We start from the raw sequence: 23,636 nt of genomic DNA, 5'->3' as shown, positions 1-23,636 counted from the left end.
AAATGTCCACTTCCATGAAATCGCACGTCACAGAAGTGCTTTCGTCAAGGGTGACCGACACGTGGCATCCACCGTAACGGGTCGCCGTTAAGCTATCGGGTTCAGTTTTGGATCCGATAACCCGTTAACAGCTGATACGTCTCCAACGTATCTATAATTTTTGATTGTTCCATTCTATTATTATCAATCTTGGATGTTTTATATGCATTTATATGCTATTTTATATGATTTTTGGGACTAACCTATTAACCTAGAGCCTAGTGCCAGTTTCTGTTTTTTCTTCTTGTTTTTGAGTATCGCAGAAAAGGAAAATCAAACGGAGTCCAATTGACCTGAAAATTCATGGAGATTATTTTTGGACCAGAAGAAGCCCCGGAGTATCGAAGATGGGCGAGAAGAGTCCCAAGGCAGCCACGAGGGTGGGGGCGCGCCCTACCCCCCTGGGCGCGCCCCCTACCTCGTGGTCGCCTCGGAGACCCCCCTGACTTGTCCCCGATGCCAACACCTCTTATATATACCCGAACTTCCAGAACATAACCTAGATCGGGAGTTCCGCCGCCGCAAGCCTCTGTAGCCACCGAAAACCAATCTAGACCCTGTTCCGGCACCCTGCTGGAGGGGGGATCCCTCATCGATGGCCATATTCATCATCCCGGCACTCTCCATGACGAGGAGGGAGTAGTTCACTCTCGGGGCTGAGGGTATGTACCAGTAGCTATGTGTTTGATCTCTCTCTCTCTCTTGTGTTCTTGATTCGGCACGATCTTGATGTATCGCGAGCTTTGCTATTATAGTTGGATCTTATGATGTTTCTCCCCCTCTACTCTCTTGTAATGGATTGAGTTTTCCCTTTGAAGTTATCTTATCGGATTGAGTCTTTAAGGGTTTGAGAACACTTGATGTATGTCTTGCATGTGCTTATCTGTGGTGACAATGGGATATTCACGTGATCCACTTGATGTATGTTTTGGTGATCAACTTGCAAGTTCCGTGACCTCGTGAACTTATGCATAGGGGTTGGCCCACGTTTTTGTCTTGACTCTCCGGTAGAAACTTTGGGGCACTCTTTGAAGTTCTTTGTGTTGGTTGAATAGATGAATCTGAGATTGTGTGATGCATATCGTATAATCATATCCACGGATACTTGAGGTGACATTGGAGTATCTAGGTGACATTAGGGTTTTGGTTGATTTGTGTCTTAAGGTGTTATTCTAGTACGAACTCTAGGATAGATTGAACGGAAATAATAGCTTCGTGTTATTTTACTACAGACTCTTGAATAGATCGATCAGAAAGGATAACTTTGAGGTGGTCTCGTACCCTACAATAATCTCTTTGTTTGTTCTCCGCTATTAGTGACTTTGGAGTGACTCTTTGTTGCATGTTGAGGGATTGTTATATGATCTAATTATGTTATTATTGTTGAGAGAACTTGCACTAGTGAAAGTATGAACCCTAGGCCTTGTTTCAACGCATTGCAATACCGTTTGTGCTCACTTTTATCATTAGTTACCTTGCTATTTTTATATTTTCAGATTACAAAAACCTATATCTACCATCCATGTTGCACTTGTATCACCATCTCATCGCCGAACTAGTGCACCTATACAATTTACCATTGTATTGGGTGTGTTGGGGACACAAGAGACTCTTTGCTATTTTGTTGCAGGGTTGTTTGAGAAAGACCATCTTCATCCTATGCCTCCCATGGATTGATAAACCTTAGGTCATCCACTTGAGGGAAATTTGCTACTGTCCTACAAACCTCTGCACTTGGAGGCCCAACAACGTCTACAAGAAGAAGGTTTTGTAGTAGACATCAAGCTCTTTTCTAGCGTCGTTGTCGGGGAGGTTAGTGCTTGAAGGTATATCTTTAGATCTTGTAATCGAATATTTTGTTTCTTGTTTTATCACTAGTTTAGTCTATAAAATAAAACTACAAAAAATGGAATTGAAGGTGCCTCATATGCTTCATCTTTTTAATATCTTTCGTGAAAATAAGGATTCCGATAATTGTGCCAAAATGCTAGAAGAAGAATGCATTAAAATGTTTGGCACCAAATCTTTGAATGATGAGCATGATTGCAATGTTGTTAGTATGAACTCTTTTAATATCCATAGTACTAATAATGATTGCACTAGTCATGATGAAAATGTCTCTTATAAGCATGTCAATTTTTGTGGAGTGCATAGGGTCTGCAAGTACACACCAAATAGGGAAGATAGATTTTACAAGAGGCATAAGTATTTAGAAACTAAATGGTTGCAAGAAAGGCTAGATGTTTGTGCTGAAAATTTAAATTTTCTTAGCCATCCTTGTGAACTTTGCAATGAACGTGGTCATTTAAATATCCAATGAAAATTGTTTCATGATCGAATCGTGTCCAAAAATTGTGATGACTTGATTTCCCTTGCACATCATAATGAACTTAGTTTGCTTCTGGGTTATGAAGAAATGAAACGTATAATTTTTTTTCGAACCGGGCTATACCCCTTTCCATTGCAAATGAACGGAAATACAGAGTTCAGAAACATGTCAGGAGAAGGGAAAGAGGTAAAGCGAGCCCGGGCACTGCCAGGAAACCCACTACATTCGCCCGCCATCGAAACGAATGTCATGGGGCGAAAACCTAGACAGCATCGAATATCCACAGCAAACACCCATAAGTTTTTAACTACAGACAGAGACATGAGACATTCACAAAAGAACCAAAACGCCACCACATGATTGTAAGGTCGCCCAGCTCCAGCCAACGAGGTTTTGCAGCCCTTCAATCTCCTCCGATCGGCACCCTCGCTGCGTTGCACATCTCCATCATACGCATCGTGCTCGACCTGATCATCTCAGCACCGCTTCGCAGCTCCTTGGCGCCCTCCTCCTCCTGCAGCCCTGTCCAGTACAGTAGGAAAGAACACATGGAGAAAACAATCTCAAAAGGCGTTTTGATAAGCTTCTTTTCGAACGTAGCTCGGTTTCGAGCTAGCCAAATGGCCCAGCAAGCAGCAGCCAAGCCCACCGTATAGTACTTTTGTCCATCAGGGAGAAAAGTGTGGCACCAAGCAAAATATTGCCAGTAGCTATTCGGGCACATCTCAGTACCCAGAACTATCCCGACGCATCTCCAGATCACTTTAGCAACAGGGCAAGTAAAAAACAGATGTTGGGAGGTTTCCAACTCATTACAGAAAGAACATGTGGGATTCCCAGTCCATTTCCTCATTCTCATAACTTGTCTAGTGAGCACTACGTCCTGGGACAGTTGCCACATTGATTTTGAGAGGGATCTTGGCTCTCCAAATCCATCTATAATGGTAACCACTAAGAGGGTTTTCAAGCCATTTATACACAGATTTAGTGGAAAATTTGCCATTGCTATTAAGCCCCCAGTAGACCCGGTCCCCACCCTGACTCAGCTGGATATTATTGATTGTTTTGTTTATTTCCTCCCATTGACGGGATAATTCAGGAGTGAGTCTCCTTCTAAAGAAAGAATGGACGTCCATAGACTTGAAATTAGCAATAGTGCAATCCTGATTATTGCAGATCTCAAATAGCGAAGGGTAGAGGGTCTGAAAAGGACTCAACCCGTTTATGGAATCTTTCCAGACTCTAACAAGGTCACCAGATTCCAAATGGATCTTTCTACCTACCAAATAGATATCTTTGACTTTAAGCAGGGCTTTCCAACAGGGGGAATCAGAAAATCTGGGCTTAACCGACGCCACAGATTTATTAGTCAGGTAGCGCGCCCGAACAATATCTTGCCACATACCTGTTTGGGTCTCTAGTTTCCACCACCATTTGACCATCAAACTAACATTCTGCTTGTGTAAATCCTTCACGCCCAGGCCACCCTTATCTCTGGATCTGCAGATCCTATCCCATCTAACCATATGGTACCTCCTCTTCTTATTGCAGCCTTGCCAGAAAAACTTCCTTCTGTGTTTGTCTAAGCGCTCGATGAAAGTTTTATTCATGAGCCACATAGACATATGATATAAGGATAGTTGGGTGACTACCGAGTCTAGTAAGGTCAGCCTCCCCCCCATCGAAGCTGCATTGCCTATCCAAGCTTCAAATTTTTTCAGATATTTAGTAACAATGAATTCCCAATTTGAATTTCTAAGGTTGGTATAGCTGACAGGCATCCCTAGATATTTAATGGGAAAACTGCCCACTTCGCAACGAAATAAGTCTGCATACATATTCACCACATTATCATCGCCTCCCACCGTGAGGATCTCACTTTTCTGGAAGTTCACCTTAATACCAGACATCAATTCAAATATATGGAGAAGCATTTTCAGGTTAACATCTTTGTCAATGTCATGCTCCAGGCATATGATGGTATCGTCCGCATACTGAAGAACTGCTACTCCATTAGGAATTAGATCAGCGGCCAGCCCCACTATCAGGCCACTCTTTTGGGCATTTGTAATCATTTTAGCTAAACAGTCCACAGCCAAATTGAACAAGAAAGGGGAATGGGGATCACCTTGTCGGACCCCTTTCGCACTTTGAAAGTAAGGGCCAACTTGGTTATTCAGTTTAATGCTCACAGTCCTATTGTGCAGGATACTTCTAATCCACCCGCACCATTTTTCGTTAAAGCCTCGGAGCCTATGACACTCAAGAATAAAATCCCAGTTGACTTTGTCGTAAGCCTTCTCAAAATCAAGTTTCAGAATCACACCCACTCTCTTTTTCACATGAGTATAGTTAAGGATTTCATGCAGAGACATCACACCGTCCATGATGTTCCTTTTTTCACAAAAGCGTTCTGGGCCCTATTTATGAGCTTATCAGCATATTTTTCAACTCGCCTATCTAGGACCTTAGTGATAAGTTTGTACGGACATCTCAGGAGGCAAATCGGCCGGAACTGTTGAATCTTGTCTGCGCCCGCAGATTTGGGGAGAAGAGTAATCACTCCATAATTGAGGCGCTGTACGTCCAATTCCCCTTTATGAAAGTGTTCAAACAGGAGCATAATATCACCCTTCACGATATCCCAACACACCTGATAGAATTCCACAGGAACGTTGTCCGGCCCGGGCGGTCTATTGTGTGCCATAGCAAATAGAGCTTCCTTAACTTCAGTCTCCGTAAAGGCCCGACAAAAATCAGCATTATTCATCTCATTAAGTTTTTCGTTAGTGGTCCAAGTGTCAGGATCCATATGGAACTCATTGCCGTGTGTAGGTCCGAAAAGGTTTTTGTAGTACTCTGTTGCATGAGCAATCAGATTACTAGTCCCTTCTATTTCCACATCCCCAACTTTCAGGGAATGGATCGTGTTTTTCCTTTTACGCCCGTTCGCAATCTTATGATAGTAGTTAGTATTGAGATCCCCTTTCAGCAGCCATCTTTCATGAGATTGCTGCAACCAAAAGATCTCTTCGTTCACCAAAAGCTCATGCAGTTCCATACTAATATCCACTTTGGTGCTGTACATTTCAGGGGACAGGGGGCCATTTTCTTCCAATTCTTCCAACAAGGCTAACTCCAACCTGATCTCTTCTTTCCTTCTCTTGTCATGACCATACTTATTGGACCCCCACCCTTTAAAGTAATTCTTAAACCTCTTAAGTTTGATATTTAGGATATCAATAGGGTCCGAGGAGTGCACTTTCCTCGACCAGATCCTACTCACAGTAGGAAGGAAATCTTTATCTTTAATCCAAGATAGGTTGAAACGAAACTCACGAGGCTTAGGAGCTTCACGCCCCTCTTCTCCATCAGAGAGAAGTAAAGGATTATGGTCTGAGATTTCCCGAACCAACTTCCTAACAGATGCCATAGGAAACAGATCCTCCCAACCTTCAGACATCAAAATACGGTCCAGTTTTTCCAGGGTAGGGTGGGCTTGGTTATTAGACCAAGTATATTTCCCCCCACTGATATAAATCTCTCTCAGGGCCAAGGCATTGATAATGGAATTGAAGATGTCAGTAGCTCTATTATTCTGCATCTTTTTATTTTTCTCATCACCATGGTGCAAGACATTGAAATCACCCCCTACAATATAAGGCACAGTCATGCTACTACAACTAGCAGCCAACTCTATTAAAAATTCCTCTTTAAACTCCTCATGGGCTGCCCCATAGACCACCAGCAGGCCCCAATCAACTTTTTTCTTCTTATCGTGCAGGTTTAACTGCAAAACATATTTCCTTTTTGTACAGGAAATGATTTCCATAGTATCTTGCCTCACTCCTCCTAAGATGCCACCAGACTTCCCCACAGATGGAATCCATTCCCAATGGAATAGACCAAAAGGGTCAATTCTCCTAATGCATTTAGGAGTAAAAAATTTCTTCATAGTTTCTTGCAAACCAATAAAATCTAGAGAATGGTCACTAATCATGTCTGAGAGGCAGGTGGCCATTCCTTTCTTGCCTACCCCTCTACAGTTCCAAACGAGCCCTCTCATTTGGAATGTTTTTTGTGGAAATAAGATCTAGTAGTCCTGCCAGGAGGCAATGCAGTACTACAGCACACATCTTTAGAGGATACTGCCTTATTCTGGCTCCTAGTCACAGGTCTAGAGAGCTTAACGGCAGATTTCTTTTTATGTCTTCTATCCTTCAGTTTACCAGAAGCTTTTTGTTCAAAAACAATTTCGTCTTGGTCAAGCCAAGTCAAGTTAACAGGAACATATTTTCCTAGTCCATTGGTGACTAAAATATCATCCTCAATATCATTATTACTGTCCCCAATGTTCTTTTTACTATCTAGATTTTCTTTCACCCTATCCAGCTCTCTAAGAACATTCACACAGGTAAAATCATTATCAGGTATTTTGACCCCCATACAAGTGGCTCTATACATTAATTTTTTATCAGAAAGAGCATCAAAAGAATTATTGCAAGGTATACTGATGTTACCTTCCAGGTTCTTCTTTTGAACCAGGTTAATGGCTTTAGCTTCAATATGCTCCTGTCCCCCCTGTGTGTTACGCTTGCTGAATCTTAGTGCCACTTCAGGCGTAAGGGGAGGTGTAAGAATGATCTCATCGCTGTGATCAGAAAGAGGAAGTTGTACCATATAGTCACTTGAGGTCTTCAGATCTGGGTATACATCACCATCCACCTCCACAACCTGACGAGAGTTAGCCCCAGTAACATCAAAAGACAGTGAACGACGAGTTGTGGGTATATCATTTACCTGCACATCTTTAGGCTCAATTTCATGTTCCAGCGGGGCCATATGTATAATCCAACGTGAGGTATCCAGAGTTGTTCCTCCTCTAGCCATCTCGTGTTCTTTTGCCAGTGTTTCAATAAGCAAAGATGTATCATTTTCACTATCAGATGAATCTGAGGGGTCATGGTCTTGTGATGACAGACGACAGGTCTTGCCCCCACGAGCACCAGCACCATCTCTGCTACTCTCAGGGAAATCAACTTGCTTTTCCTCTTTTTCCTGATCAGCTCGTTTACGTTTAGGAGTCTGATCAGGTTTAGCAGGTGCATCTTTCACTTCCACACCCTTAGGGTCTTTGATCACAGGATTCCTGACAAGAACTTCTTCCACCTCATAGGTAAACTTATAGAAATGCCCCCCCCCAGGACACCTTCTGCCGTAGCAGGCAGCTGATCAACAGAGCGACATCCCATTTTGGCTCTAACAGATGGGGAACGATTTATAGTAGACATATCTACCTCAAGAGTAATGCCCACTAATCCACCCACATAGGCCACAGTCCTATCACATCTCTTGTTCGGAGGGATCTTCCCAATTCGAACCCAAGCAATTTCCAACAGGCCCTCAGATTCAATATCTTCAGACCAAGGAGAAAACTTAACTGAAACTCCACACTGCTTCAGTCTCACATTTTCCACAAAAAAAGCACGATCCACTTCCCTAGGATTAGGCATCCTCATCACAAATTTTTGAGGTGCAAAAAACCTAGCAGAACATCTCCAACCCTGTCCCACATAGATGCTTAATTCATGTTCTATATCTTTGGTCGGAGCAGCCCCCTCAGTGATAGTAACAATCACGTTAAAGATCCTCTCCCTAGCTTGCCTATCAATGCTAAAATCAGGAATATAGAAGAATCCCTGCCCCTTGCTTTGGAACGCACACATCATAGGAAAACACTCCCACGGCAGGAACTCAACACAAACCACATGCAAATGACCTTTCTTCTTACATCTATCACACACAGCTTGCGGGCATCTAGCAGTAACATGACCAGTCAGATTACAGATCTGACATGGTTCAGGGCGAGGAGCAATATTACCAGGGTATGCAGGAGGATCTTGCGCACGAGGAGGAGTGGTGTTCTTCCCATGGTTGCGGACCGTGCTCGTGTCCCCCTCGTCCGCTCCCCATCGCTCCCGGCGAAGAAGCTCAGCCTGGTTGCCTCCGGCCGCCTTGTCCCACTTCTCTGATCCCGCATCTCCAGATCCCGAAGCTCTCTGTGTCGACGAGTCCCCCGTCTCCGTCTTGCGCTTCCAGACGTGGTGGTCAAGGCCACGGCCGCGTCCCCGGCCACGATCGAAGCGCCCAGCCCCACGACCATGTCGCCCCGCACCAAATCCCTCTTCCCTCATGGTGATTTTGCTCTTGTCAATCGGATCGAGCGGTGGAATCTGTGTGGGGGATGCCACAACTTGGGCAAAAGAACGACTATCTCCACGAATTTTTCCTTCCCACCAGCCAAAGGATTGAGGAACCCTAGATCTAGCCCCCAGAGGCGCGTCCCAGAAGTGAGACAAGCACTCGCTCAGATCGAAAGTGAGGGGCGGGGGCTCAGGGTTTGGTTTTATACCCGCGGCGCACAAGGAAACCCTAGGGTTGGGTCTTTCATGGCGGTCCGATCTCGTCTGCCCCACGTGTCGATCATCAGGGCCATGGTGGACCGGTCCACGCCCCAGCAGCCCTGGCCCTCCTGCCAGGGGCGGAGGAAGCGTACCCGCGCCGCGCGCCACAGGCCTCCCCGCTCGAGTCACGTCCGCCGCGCGAACGACGTTGGCGACCGGCGCCGGAATTCGATCTCGAACCCTAGCGAAGTGGCAGGGGAACGAGATGATATCTCCGATGTCTACGGACTCACCTTCCCGAAGAAATCGGGCGTCGACTGTGCATCCACGTTCGTCTAGAAGCACGATGCGCAGCGCCTCCCAACGGAACCAGAGTACTCCATCGGACATCGATATCCGCCGCGCCATCACGATGTCCGTCGCGTACCAGACCCGCCACCTCGCGTCCATCAGCACATCCTCCCCGGGGGCGGGGACGGCGGACGCCGCGCCGCCCCGCTCGTGCGGCATCGAACCGTTCACCATGCACGAGGACACATCAACCTAAAAGATAGTGCATTGAAACCGAGCAACATGCATGTTAAGGCCATTAGCACAGTTGCCCATGAAATGTATAACTAAGGATATTCCAGAATTTTCCCTTGATAAAGTTCTTGATTTTGATCTAGAGGAAATTTATATGTATTGTGCGGTGAATTGCATTGAAAATCATTATATTGCCAATTGCAGAAAGTCAAGAAAACAATTAGAAGATGAAGAGAATATTAATGAAAAGGAAGAGATTTCCCAATATCCTCCTATTTTTTCTTATGATGAATCAGGTAACGAGGAGGAGCCTTCTATCCAACCAATCTCATTAATAAGGAGCTCCAAAAGGAGGGTTAAACCCACACATGATGCGAAGAAGAAAAAGAAAAGACATAGAAGCAAAGGTAAAAAGGTATCTCTCCCAAATGACGTTGCTCCTATTACTCATTGTGATGATGATAATTGCTACACTATTGGTGCTATCCATACTATTAATGGTGAGAGTGATTATGCTTATGATATGAAAAGGCTCAAGCTTGGGGATGCTATGTTGGATGAGAATGACATGTTTGAGAATTTATTTGCTACAATTAATGTTTGTCCCAAGCTTGGGGATGCTATGTTTAATGGAGATGATATTTTTAGTCTCCCAAGTTTTGATGAGCAAATTTATTATGATGATAGCATGCCTCCTATTTATGATGACTATTGTGATGACACGTATGCTATAAAAAATAGTGATGATTATATTTATAAAACTTGTCATGATTATGATTACCCTTTTTCTGAACATTACTCTTTTAATGTGGAAACAATTTATAGTATTCGAGTTTCTTATGATACTCCCGCTATTCCGAATGAGAATTTTTTTTTGCTTATGTGGAGAGTAATAAAAATTCTATGCTTGTGGTTCATGAAAAGAATGCTTTATGTGATGCTTATATTGTGGAATTCATTCATGATGCTACTGAAAATTATTATGAGGGAGGAATATATGCTTGTAGGAATTGCAATAATATCAAGTTTCCTCTCTATGTGCTTAAAATCTTGAAGTTATCCTTGTTTTGCCTTCCTATCCAAGTTGATTCTTGTTCCCACAAGTTGTTTGCTCACAAAAACCCTATGCATAGGAAATGGGTTAGGCTTAAATGTGCTAGTTATATTCTTCATGATGGTCTCTTTATGTTTTAATTCCTATCTTTTATGTGAGCATCATTGTCATGATCATGCCTAGCTAGGGGCGTTAAACGATAGCGCTTGTTGGGAGGCAACCCAATTTTATTTTTGTTCCGTACTTTTTGTTCCTGATTAGTAATAAATAATTTATCTAGCCTCTCTTATGATTGTCTTTTTTATGTTTTAGTTAGTGTTTGTTCCAAGTAAAGCCTTTAGGATCTTCTTGGGTGATTGTTGTTTGATCTTGCTGGTAAAAGCAGAAAGTATGCGCTCACGAAAATAATTTTCATTTTTTACCAGAGAGCGATAAAATACCAATTACAACTGAGGTAGAACAACATAAACATTTCCTAGTACTTCCTAATTTCTCAGGATTTTTTGAGTTACATAAGTATTCGAAACCTCCATATTACTACAGACTGTTCTGTTTTTGACAGATTCTGTTTTCTATGTGTTGTTTGCTTATTTTGATGAATCTATGAGTAGTATCGGAGGGTATGAACCATAGATAAGTTGGAATACAGTATATATTACACCAATATAAATAAATAATGAGTTCACAACAGTACCAAAAGTGGTGATTTATTTTCTTATACTAACGGAGCTTACGAGTTTTCTGTTGAGTTTTGTGTTGTGAAGTTTTCAAGTTTTGGGTAAAGATTCGATGGACTATGGAATAAGGAGTGGCAAGAGCCTAAGCTTGGGGATGCCCAAGGCACCCCAAGGTAACATTCAAGGACAACCAAGAGCCTAAGCTTGGGGATGCCCCGGATGGCATCCCCTCTTTCATCTTCGTTCATCGGTAACTTTACTTGGAGCTATATTTTTATTCACCACATGATATGTGTTTTGCTCGGAGCGTCATTTTATTTTCTTTTGTTTTGCTTGCTGTTTGAATAAAATACCAAGATCTGAAATTCTTAAATGTTAGAGAGTCTTCACATAGTTGCATAATTATTCGACTACTCATTGATCTTCACTTATATCTTTCAGAGTAGTTTGTCTTTTGCTCTAGTGCTTCATTTATATCTTTTCAGAGCACGGCGGTGGTTTTATTTTGAAGAAGTAGATGAACTCTCATGCTTCACTTATATTATTTTGAGAGTCCTAAACAACATGGTAATTTGCTTTGTTTATGAAATTAGTCCTAATATGATAGGCATACAAGATGGGTATAATAAAAACTTTCATATAAAGTGCATTGAATACTATGAGAAGTTTGATACTTGATGATTGTTTTGAGATATGAAGATGGTGAATTAGAGTCATGCTAGTGAGTAGTTATGAATTGGAGAAATACTTGTGTTGAAGTTTGTGATTCCCGTAGCATGCATGTATGGTGAACCATTATGTGATGAAGTCGGAGCATGATTTATTTATTGATTGTCTTCCTTATGAGTGGCAGTTGGGGATGAGCAATGGTCTTTTCCTACCAATCTATCCCCCTAGGAGCATGCGCATAGTACTTTGTTTCGATAACTAATAGATTTTTGCAATAAGTATGTGAGTTCTTTATGACTAATGTCGAGTCCATGGATTATACGCACTCTCACCCTTCCACCATTGCTAGCCTCTCTAGTATCGGGCAGCTTTCGCCGGTACCATAAACCCACCATTTACCTTCCTCAAAACAGCCACCATACCTACCTATTATGGCACTTCCATAGCCATTCCGAGATATATTGCCATGCAAATTTCCACCGTTCCATTTATTATGACACGCTTCATCATTGTCATATTGCTTTGCATGATCATGTAGTTGACATCGTATTTGTGGCAAAGCCACCATTCATAATTTCATACATGTCACTCTTGAATCATTGCACATCCCGGTACACCGCAGGAGGCATTCACATAGAGTCATATTTTGTTCTAAGTATCGAGTTGTAATTTTTGAGTTGTAAGTAGATAAAAGTGTGATGATCATCATTATTAGAGCATTGTCTCGTGTGAGGAAAGGATGGTGGAGACTATGATTCCCCCACAAGTCGGGATGAGACTCCAGACGAAAAAAGAAGAAGAAAAAAGAGGCCATAAAAAAGGGAGAAAGGCCCAGATAAAAAAATAAAAAAATGAGAGAAAAAGAGAGAAGGGACAATGTTACTATCATTTTTCCACACTTGTGCTTCAAAGTAGCACCATGATCTTCATGATAGATAGTCTCCTATGTTGTCACTTTCATATACTAGTGGGAATTTTTCATTATAGAACTTGGCTTGTATATTCCAACGATGGGCTTCCTCAAATGCCCTAGGTCTTCATGAGCAAGCAAGTTGGATGCATACCCACTTAGTTTCTTTTTGAGCTTTCATACACTTATAGCTCTAGTGCATCCGTTGCATGGCAATCCCTACTCACTCACATTGATATCTATTGATGGGCATCTCCATAGCCCGTTGATATGCCTAGTTGATGTGAGACTGTCTTCTCCTTTTTGTCTTCTCCACAACCACCATTCTATTCCATCTATAGTGCTATATCCATGGCTCACGCTCATGTATTGCGTGAAGATTGAAAATGTTTGAGAACATCAAAAGTATGAAACAATTGCTTGGCTTGTCATCGGGGTTGTGCATGATTTAAATATTTTGTGTGATGAAGATAGAGCATAGCCAGACTATATGATTTTGTAGGGATATCTTTCTTTAGCCATGTTATTTTGAGAAGACATGATTACTTTGTTAGTATGCTTGAAGTATTGTTATTTTTATGTCAATACTAAACTTGTGCTTTTTATCTCCATCTCCAAAGCATCCTCATGATCTCCATCGTCACTGGCTTGACACCTTGATCTCCATCATAGTGTCGTGGTCGTCTCGCCAACTATTGCTTCTACAACTATCGCTAACGCATAGTGATAAAGTAAAGCAATTACATGGTGTTTGCATTTCATACAATAAAGAGACAACCATAAGGCTCCTGCCGGTTGCCAGTAACTTTTACAAAACATGATCATCTCATACAATAATGTATATCACATCATGTCTTTACCATATCACATCACAACATGCCCTGCAAAAACAAGTTAGACGTCCTCTACTTTGTTGTTGCAAGTTTTACATGGTTGCTACGGGCTTCTAGCAAGAACCTTTCTTACCTACGCATCAAAACCACAACGGTGATTTATCAAGTTTGCTATTTTAACCATCAACAAGGACCGGCCGCAGTCAAATTAGATTCAACTAAAGTTGGAGAAACAGACACCCGCCAGCCACCTTTATGCAAAACTAGTTGCATGTCTATCGGTGGAACCAGTCTCATGAACGTGGTCATGTAAGGTTGGTCTGAGCCGCTTCATCCAACAATACCGCTGAATCAAAATAAGACTTTGTGGTAAGCAGCATGATGATCATCGCCCACAACTCTTTGTGTTCTACCCGTGCATATCATCTACGCATAAACGTGGCTCGGATGCCACTATTGGGAAACGTAGCATGCAATTTCAAAAAAATCCCTACGCTCACGCAAGATCTATCTAGGAGATTCATAGCAATGAGAGGGGGAGAGTGTGTCCATGTACCCTCGTAGACCGAAAGTGGAAGCATTTGACAACACGGTTGATGTAGTCGAACTTCTTCTCGTTCCGACCGATCAAGCATCGAACGTACAACACCTTCAAGTTCTGCACATGTTCAGCTCAATGATGTCCCTCGAACTCTTGATCCAGCAAAGTGTCGAGGGAGAGTTCCGTCAGCACGATGGCATGGTGACAGTGATGGTGAAGTGATCCGCGCAGGGCTTCGCCTAAGCACTACGTGAATATGACCAGAGGCGTAAACTATGGAGGGGGGCACCGCACACGGCTAGGAATCAATGTTGTATGCTCTAGCGGTGCCCCCACATATATATATAGGTGGGAGGGGGAGGGAAGCAGCAAGGGGCGCCCCAAGTAGGAGGGGTCATACTTGGGCGCCTCCTCCAAGTCGGCCTCCCCCCTTCCATATGCATCGGAGGGGGGAGGGAAGGAAAGAGGGAGGCCGAATCCTCCCCTTTCCTTCTCCCTTCACTTCCTTTCCTTCTCCTCCTATTCGGCCTATAGGGGGCGCACCAGCCCTAAGGGGCTGGTCTGTCCCTCTCTTGGCCCATTAGGCCCATATAGTTTGCCGGGGGTGCCTGAAACCCCTTCTGGTGCCCCGATATGTACCCAGTACCCCCAGAGCACTTCCGGTGTCCGAATATCATTGTCCTATATATGAATCTTTACCTCTAGACCATTTCGAGACTCCTAGTCATGTCCGTGATCTCATCCAGGACTCCGAACAACATTCGGACACCAAATCACATAACTCATATAATACAAAAATCGTCATCGAACGTTAAGCGTGCGGACCCTACGGGTTCGAGAACTATGTAGACATGACCGAGACACCTCTCCGGTAAATAACCAACAGCGGAACCTGGATGCTCATATTGGTTCCCACATATTCTACGAAGATCTTTATCGGTCGTACCGTAATGACAACATACATTATTCCCTTTGTCATCGGTATGTTACTTGCCCGAGATTCGATCGTCGGTATCTTCATACCTAGTTCAATCTCGATACCGGCAAGTCTCTTTACTTGTTCCGTAATACATCATCCTGTAACTAACTCATTAGTTACTTTGCTTGCAAGGCTTCTTATGATGTGCATTACCGAGAGGGCCCAGAGATACCTCTCTGATACTCAGAGTGACAAATCATAATCTCAATCTATGCCAACCCAACAAACACCTTCGGAGATATCTGTAGAGCATCTTTATAATCACCTAGTTACGTTGTGACATTTTATAGCACACAAGGTACTCCTCTGGTATCCGGGAGTTGCATAATCTCATAGTTGAAGGAATATGTATTTGACATGAAGAAAGCAATAGCAATAAAACTGAACGATCATTATGCTAAGCTAACGGATGGGTCTTGTGCATCACATCATTCTCCTAATGATCTCCTAATGATGTGATCTCGTTCATCAAATGACGACACATGTCTATGGTTAGGAAACTTAACCATCTTTGATTAACGAGCTAGTCTAGTACAGCCTTACTAGGGACACGGTGTTTTGTCTATGTATCCACACATGTATCAAGTTTCGGTTAATACAATTCTAGCATGAATAATTAAAATTTATCATGAATAAGGAAATTTAAAATAATAACTTTATTATTGCCTCTAGGGCATATTTCCTTCACGCCGCGCATGCACACTCTGCCGTACCCCATCGACAACACCCCGGAGGAGCAGTGAAGGGCGCTCGGAGGAGCGAGATGGAGGAGAAGCGAGGTGGATAAGGCGACGGCTAGGGTTGAGAACCCTCTATTTTTTCTTTTTTTTGAATCTATGTTATGTTATTAAGTTGTAGGTGAACTATATGATCATGCTCTGGGCTTGTTGGCCCTATCTTTGTTATGTTATTAAGTTCTATTATTAAGTTTTCTATCCATCCTATTATTAAGTTCTTGCTAGTTTGTACTTTTTTGAATTATTGATTGTTTTTTGAGAGAGCTCGTTTTGTTCGTAAGAACCTAGTGCATGCATAGCTACACAAGCCACCACCACATTGAGGAAGCTTCCTCGGTGACGAGGGTTTCGAGTTCCTTAATGGCGATGGTGTGCTTACTCACCATCTCCACAAGCAAATGAAACATAGTGAGCTTCTTTCCTTTGAGGGAGCACATGAACTTATTTAGTTTAGCAAGCATAGGATCATCTATATCATCATCATCATCATAATAATAATAATAATAATTATCCTCCGCATCAAGATACTCATCACAAGGAGTAGAAGGAGTGAAAAGAGGAGGGTTTGACCGTGGGGTTACCTTGACCTTGTCAGGAGAGTTTTGGTCCTCTCCATCTTCTACCACGGCCTTTGACTAGCCTCAAAGTGTTTTCAGAATCTTGAGCTATGTAGCCACCTAGTGCGTGCAACCAAAAACAATAAAAAAATATTGTTCAATTTATTTGTCGTAGCAAAACGGGTCCAGATGCGAGTGGATCGAAAAAGGATCAAACGATGTTCTAAATCAAGGAAACAAGCATCGACGCATGCATGCAGCGACCGTCGTTGCGTCCGTGGCGGCTGGCGTGCACGAAAGCGGCTCGGTCGGCACGCAACAGCGCATGCATGTAGTCTAGCTGCATGCATGCATAGCAGGCTAGCTGGATACGTCGTGCATGCATTGCAGGCTTCTGTCGTGGCAGCGCTCGCAAGCGTTTCATGCAATTTCCCAACAGGCTAACGAAACCACGACCCAACTGTCGAACAGCGCCACCGTCCAAGGCCGCCCCACTTGTCAGGTCCAACGGGCGACACAATCTAGCGCGGCCCCACTCGTTAGAGTTAACAGTAAAAGCACTGACCCGACGGCATCCACCGTTTGTGACCATTTCTGAGGGTTTCAGACAAGAGAGTGGAGAAAAGTGAGAAAATGTTAAGAGCGTGGGGATGGATGAGTATGACTAAGGAACCAGGGGCGCGAATGTGAAATTCCCTTTTTTGAATGTCATAGTAATGGAAATGCCTTGAATTTTTTAACTCTTGTTGTAACTAGTTTGTGGATGTATGGTAGCCACTTGTGCCCAAGTAAATTGGTGAATCTTCAAATGCACTAGGGGGTGGCATTTTCTTAGTTTTTAAGTTGCTATAGGCACTTGATATTTTTACAAAAAAATGTGCATGGCAAATTTGAGATGCCTTGTACTGATGTTTACAACATGGCGATCTACGTACTATTTGTAGCCACTGTGTGCACTCAATCTACTAAGTGTTCAGGGGTGGCATTTTTGTGTGTTCAGTGGATGGCATTTTGTGTGTTCATGGGGTGACATTTTTTATCTAATTATTTTCAACAAATACATGGGAAAATACATGAATGTGAATCTGCGAGGTCATGCCAGCTATTTTTTTTGCACTTGTTGCCATGTTAAAACTAGTTGTCATGGTTTCTCTAAATTTGCAATGGCATTTTAATAGCTAGCTAAATGAAAAGCACATGGCAACTATGAACCATGTTTTCCTAGATGTCTAGTTTCACCAATCCATAAGCATGAAAATATGTGTTGAAAATCTTATGAACTAGATGGTTTCCTCGTGCGTTGCGGCTGACATGGCACGTTTGGTGATGTGGAAAGATGCATGTTGAGAAGCTGACGTGGCACATTTGGTGATGTGGAAGGTTGCATGTTGAGAGAACTAGAGGTAGTGGGGATCAACTATTTAGGTATATAGGATGTGAATCTGCCATGTCATGCTTTCTAGAAAACTAGTTCCATGGCATTTTTTAGAAAAACAACTAACTGGGAACATGTAATCTGCCATGGCAATAATCTACATTTTTTTGCCATGACATCTTTTATTACACTTGTGCACATCATTTTACTTTTTTCATCTATAATATTTTTGCAAATTGTGGAAATGCTTTGTAATCGGGTTCATGACAATTTGAAGTATAAAAACACTCCATAACATGGGCATTTTGCTGTTGTAATATGGTTGCATCACATAAGTGTTCAGAAATTTTTAGATTCAAATCATGGCAATTTTACAAACCAAACCATTAACTCATGATCCATGGCAAACTTTTTTGAGATGTTTTTTTTTGCTTTGGGCTATTGGGCAACTATTGTAAGTTAGTACAACATTTCAATAAGTGCTTCCGATAGATTATTTTTTTGTATTTTGACCATGGAATTTTCACTTATAGTACCATGGTGTCGGGGGGATGACCCCGGGTAGGCTCAAGGAGACAAGACATCATTTCAAAACTTTACCATGGGAGCAGCCCCTGGCCGGTTGGAGGCTGGAACCTGGCCGGGTGAAGCCGTCCGGATGGAGGCTGGAACCTGGCCATCCGGGTGGAGCCGTCCGGGTGAAGGCCAGAACCTGCTCGTCCGGTGGAACCGTCCGGGTGGAGCCCGTCTGGCTCGAGGCCTTCCGGCTGCAGCTTGGCAAAGTCAAACTCAGACGTCCCATCAGACCTACGCAGATGAGATGGCCATTCTCTACAGTGGAGCACTGTAGATGAGCAGCATACACTGTTCATACCTCATGTGACACCTCAAGTGGTGTAGTTAGGCCATGTGGGCCAGCTCGTGTCCCCTAGGCACGTCTTTATAAGGTGACCCAGGGAGCTCTCTCATGCTCATGCTCACACACGATCACTCACATCTCTTCTCACTCTCACTCCCTCACATTCACACGCATGAGGCAAGGAAGAGAGCACACATGTCTCTTCTTCCTTCTCCAGACAGCTCAAGGAGCAACCCTGTACCACCATATACACTCCATATTATACATCCAACATGCATGATTAGGGGTCTTACCTCCATGCGAGGGCCCCGAACCTAGGTAAACCACCGCGTGTTGTTGCCCAATCCCATCCCGGATCTCCACCGTAGCCTTGCAGTCCCCCACTTTTAGCCATCTTATGGCATCTGCCATGAGAATACCACGACACATGGCAGTTTTACTGAGAACACAAGGACATTTCTTTCTCAGTGGTTTTGAGTAACAACAGCCTTACATATGTGCTGCATCTAGTGGAATTTCAGGCTTTAAGCATTTGCACCGAGGGTGTTTCTCAAGCTTGACCTGGCAAAGGCCTTTGACACACCATCTCATGGTCCTTCTTGTTTGAGGTGTTGCGCCAATACAGTTTCGGCATCCAGTTCCTATATTGGTTGGTCGTGTTGCTCTCCACTGCGAGCACGAAGGTCTCGATGAATGGTGAACCTGGACTCCATCTTCTTTAGACTTTTGCATATCACAAAGTTCATCGAAATTATTAAGATGAGTAGCAACATCTTCATTGTAATTTCCAGAAAATTGTTCTGTCATAACAAGATTTAGCAAAGTAGGTTTAATTTCATAAGACTCTGCACTAGTGGTGGAAGGAGCAATACGAGTACTAATAAAATCATTATTAATGGTACTAGTAAAATCACGTAGCTTAGTATTTTCAGCCGTACACATGATTGCAGCTAGAACAGAAGACGACAAGTAAAGATAGTTTTTTTTAGTATTTTGAGTTTTTAAGCAAGCAAGGAGAACATAAAGTTTAACAAGGCAAGATAGATAACAAGTAGGTAATGAGGTAGTGTGAAGAACCTGTTTGTTTGAAAACAAACTCCCCGACAATGGCGCCATAAATCTTGCTTGCTCTCTTATAAGAGTGGTTGGGTAACCCCCAAATATAAGAGTGAAGTAACCTAGCGGTAAGTATTTCCCTCGGTTAAAGAACCAAGGTTTATCGTATGATAAGGAGTTTTCCTAGCAAACAAAGTGAACGGTGCCTGCACACAAAACACAAAAAGCTTGTCCCAAACATGACAAGAGGGCTGTCAATCCCCTTATCTGGCTAGTTACAAGATTAAACTGCAAGTGATAGAGATAGTAGGTAACAAAGTAAAAGTAAAAGCAACAAGACGACAAAGAACATATTTGTCAGTAAAGGAGAATAGACTCAGGGGCATAGGTTCACCGGTGTCATCTCTCTTAAGCAAGCAAGTGGTGTGGTGAAAAAATACAGTTGGCCAGCGATCAAATTGTACTCCCTCTGTCCCAAAATAAGTGTCTCAACTTTAGTACAAATTTGTATTAAAGTTAGTAAAATATTGAGACACTTATTTTCAGACGAAGGGAGTAGTATTTATATTTATGACTATGGTCATTCATGGTATAATCTCATATAGGAATTGTGTCAGTGATATGTAGATCATTGCAACTGCATATATAAATAATACTCCACTCTGAGACTACTATCCAGTATGCATCTCAAAGTATTATGTTTACAAGAAACATAGCATTGTAATAAGTATGATGACATAATTTAGATAGTAAAACATCAAGCGACATGAATAGAAACCGTCGTTTTATTCTTAATGGCTACAATACAATATAATACAATACATCACTTGTCCTTTTTGTCACTGAGATATAGATCACCGCAAGATTGAACCCACTATAGTGCACAACTCCATCTAAAGAAATACCCATCAAACTTGGCCAAAGTAGACAAATAGATCGAAGAGAATACCAAGTTATTCAATTATACAACAAATAAACCTCAAAAGATTCAATTGAATTCAATGAACAATCTGATCATAAAGTGACAATTCATCATATCATGACAAACACACCATCGATTACATCGACTGAGCATGGTCATGTGAGGCAGCTCAGGAGAACTTGGTATTGAAGATCAAAGAGAGAGAGAGAGAGAGAGAGAGAGAGAGAGAGAGAGAGAGAAAGAGAGAGAGAGAGATCTAGCTACTGCTATGGACCCTAAGGCCCTAAGGAAACTACTCCCACATGATCATGGCGGCAGCAAGGTTGATGCAGAAGCCTCTCATGGTGAATTTCCCCTCCAGCAGAGTACCAGAACAAGCCTCTAGACTGGATCTCCGTGGAACAGGAACTTGCGGCTGTGGAAAAAATTGATACTAAGGGTTTTAGAAATTATGGAATTTATAGGCAGAGGAATGGCGGTAAGGCGGTGCCTATGGGCCCCATGCAGCCATGGGGCATGCCCTAGGGCCTGGGCGCGCCACCAGGGTGCGTGAGACCCTATGGGTCTCCTTGCCTCCCCTCAGTGCTTTCCGGAACCTTCCTTGACAGAAAAAAATTCGTATTAAATCCTCAGTGTTTTTACCACGATAGATATCATTTTTTTGAAAAAACAAAAATATGCAGAAAACAACAATTGGCACTGGGCACGGAATGAATAGGTTAGACCATAAAAATAATATAAAACGCTATAAAAAGTATTCCAAAGTGATAATATAATATCATAAAATAAAAAAAAAATATAGATACGTTTGAGACGTATCACACATGCACCTAAAATCGCCTGAAATACAAGAAATAAATCATGGAAATCATTAAGCAACCTATGTGTCCTGAGCCAAAATGAAACACCGGAGAAGAAATCATCAACAAGGAGCACGTGACACAATCAGTAATCGCCATGGAAATCAAAGAAGACATCACACATCCCTGCTATCTCCCTGTAGCTCTGTGTGTGAATCTTTCTAACCTTGGGCTCTGTGTGCGGGTTGGAAATGGGTTAACGGGAGGAGAAAATAAAATAAAACCATCAGAACGAGCAATCTGTCTGAAGAAAGTATAAGACGAGGGAGTTGCGGCATGAATCTCAACGCATAATGGGACAAAACAGAAATTTGAATGAAGACGAATTGTTTTCAGTCGACTATAAAATAGCAAAACTATTTTTTATACTAAACTATTTTACCTATTTTATAGATTATTGCATCACCAAATAGTTTTCCATGATACAATCGTTATCATACATTTACCGAGTAATATTAACCACATATAATAGTAAGACTCTAGCTTGGCTATTATACAATTCATGTGTGCGTCAGTATCAATGCAAAAGTGCTAATAGAACTATATTCGTCATAAAAAATAGTTAGGAACATTTAATGGTGGTAACTTCACCTAATATAAATAATGTATAAAAGTATGAACAAATCACACTAATCTAAAATATTGTTTGACACTTAGATATACTATTGTGTGTTTATAACCTTTTGCGAGGAAATATCATGTTCATATCTGTTTGTTTGCATTAGTTGGTTATAACTAACATAAACTTGTAGTGTTCGTAAGGGTCAACAAGGAGCCCATCATTGAATTGCACGGTATCCAAGGGGCGGAGCTGGAGCTAAAATCACCCTGATGCACATCTTTAACAAATTTGTCTCCAAGGGGCGGAGCTGGAGCTAAAATCACCCTGATGCACCTCTTTAACAAATCTACGAGCACCCATGTACTAAATATTACTGATAAAAGTGTGTTTCACAACCTCTAGTTAGATTGTCGAACATATTAAAGTTAATGTACATATATGTATGAGCAAGCAGCGATAAAAACACATTTGATAAATAGAAACACACCCTTATAGAAAATACACATAGGAAAATATAAAGAATATTAAAAAATTAGGAAGGCTAGAAGAATAATTTTCGCACAAATCATAGAATTGAGATTTAGGGTATCCAAATTCATAGGTACCTACGCACCATAGTTGGATGATAATGACTGATCAGGTAGCCAGTGAAGGTTGATCGAGAGGCTAGGGCACAACGTTCTCGCGTAGGACCTAGGTTGTCCGTCCTAATTGGCTGTTGACGGTCAAATCATGTTGTTTGTACGCCACCTACCTTAGCGATAGGACGCAACTTCTTTCTGGCTCACCTGGCCCTTTCACATTTCCTCGCTCGCACAACAATTAACATATACAGCCTACTGCCCAAAAGACATACATGCTATGGTCTGTCTGCCGAACAACTGTCGAACCAAAGCTATCGCTGGAACGCTGGCTCGCTGCGGGAAATATCCGCACCTTGGTGCGGAACAGTTAGCGTAACTCGATGCACAAGCATATTATAAATTCTAATCGTTGCTGAAAAACTCGACCCTGATGCCAGTGCAGCTCTGCCCTTGCCTCACCCTCTCTAGTCTGCATTGCTTGTTTCTTTTATAAAAATCATGTTTAGATCTATTTATAACCGTCAGTGTGTACAGGGTACTTCGTCTATAGTTGTTCCAGGTTTCACTCGATGATATTCTTTACATGCATAAGAACGTGTCTCTGAATAACTTCAACAAAGATCAAAACATATTTATAGTTTTCATTGATTCTAGATGCGAGCATAAGCTTAGAGGTTGTACTTCTGTGATTCAATGGCAAGAAAATATCAAGGGAATCTTGCACGGCAAACAACCATGCCTCCTTTCCATCGCGGTCTCTCTAATTCGTATGATTCAAAAACTATGAACATATATGACAACGTCAGTCGAGAATGCATGTACAGAGATTGAATAACATGCCTATTTGAAATTCATGCTCATATTTTTCCTCAACTATTTTTCTAGGAATCAAAATCAAGTGTTGATAAAAAAGAATCGAAATATCTTTTAAAAACGAAAAGAGAGTTTTCGAGGAAAAAAAAAACTCAAGAGCGTCCAGACTCCAGAATTCTGAACTCCTACCGAACAGTCACGAGTCCTCCCTAATCACGTCACCCACCCCCACCCCACCCTACCGGCCTACCCCCCTCCTCCCGACCCGGCCGGCCACGCCACGCCACGCCAATTCTCCCAATCCTCGCAACCCCCGCCATGGCCGACGACGAGGACGCCGGCGCCCTCTCC

The sequence above is a fragment of the Triticum dicoccoides genome, chromosome 5A (assembly GCF_002162155.2).
Source record: "Triticum dicoccoides isolate Atlit2015 ecotype Zavitan chromosome 5A, WEW_v2.0, whole genome shotgun sequence".
Taxonomy (NCBI): domain Eukaryota; kingdom Viridiplantae; phylum Streptophyta; class Magnoliopsida; order Poales; family Poaceae; genus Triticum; species Triticum dicoccoides.
This window is presented reverse-complemented; position numbering follows the sequence as displayed.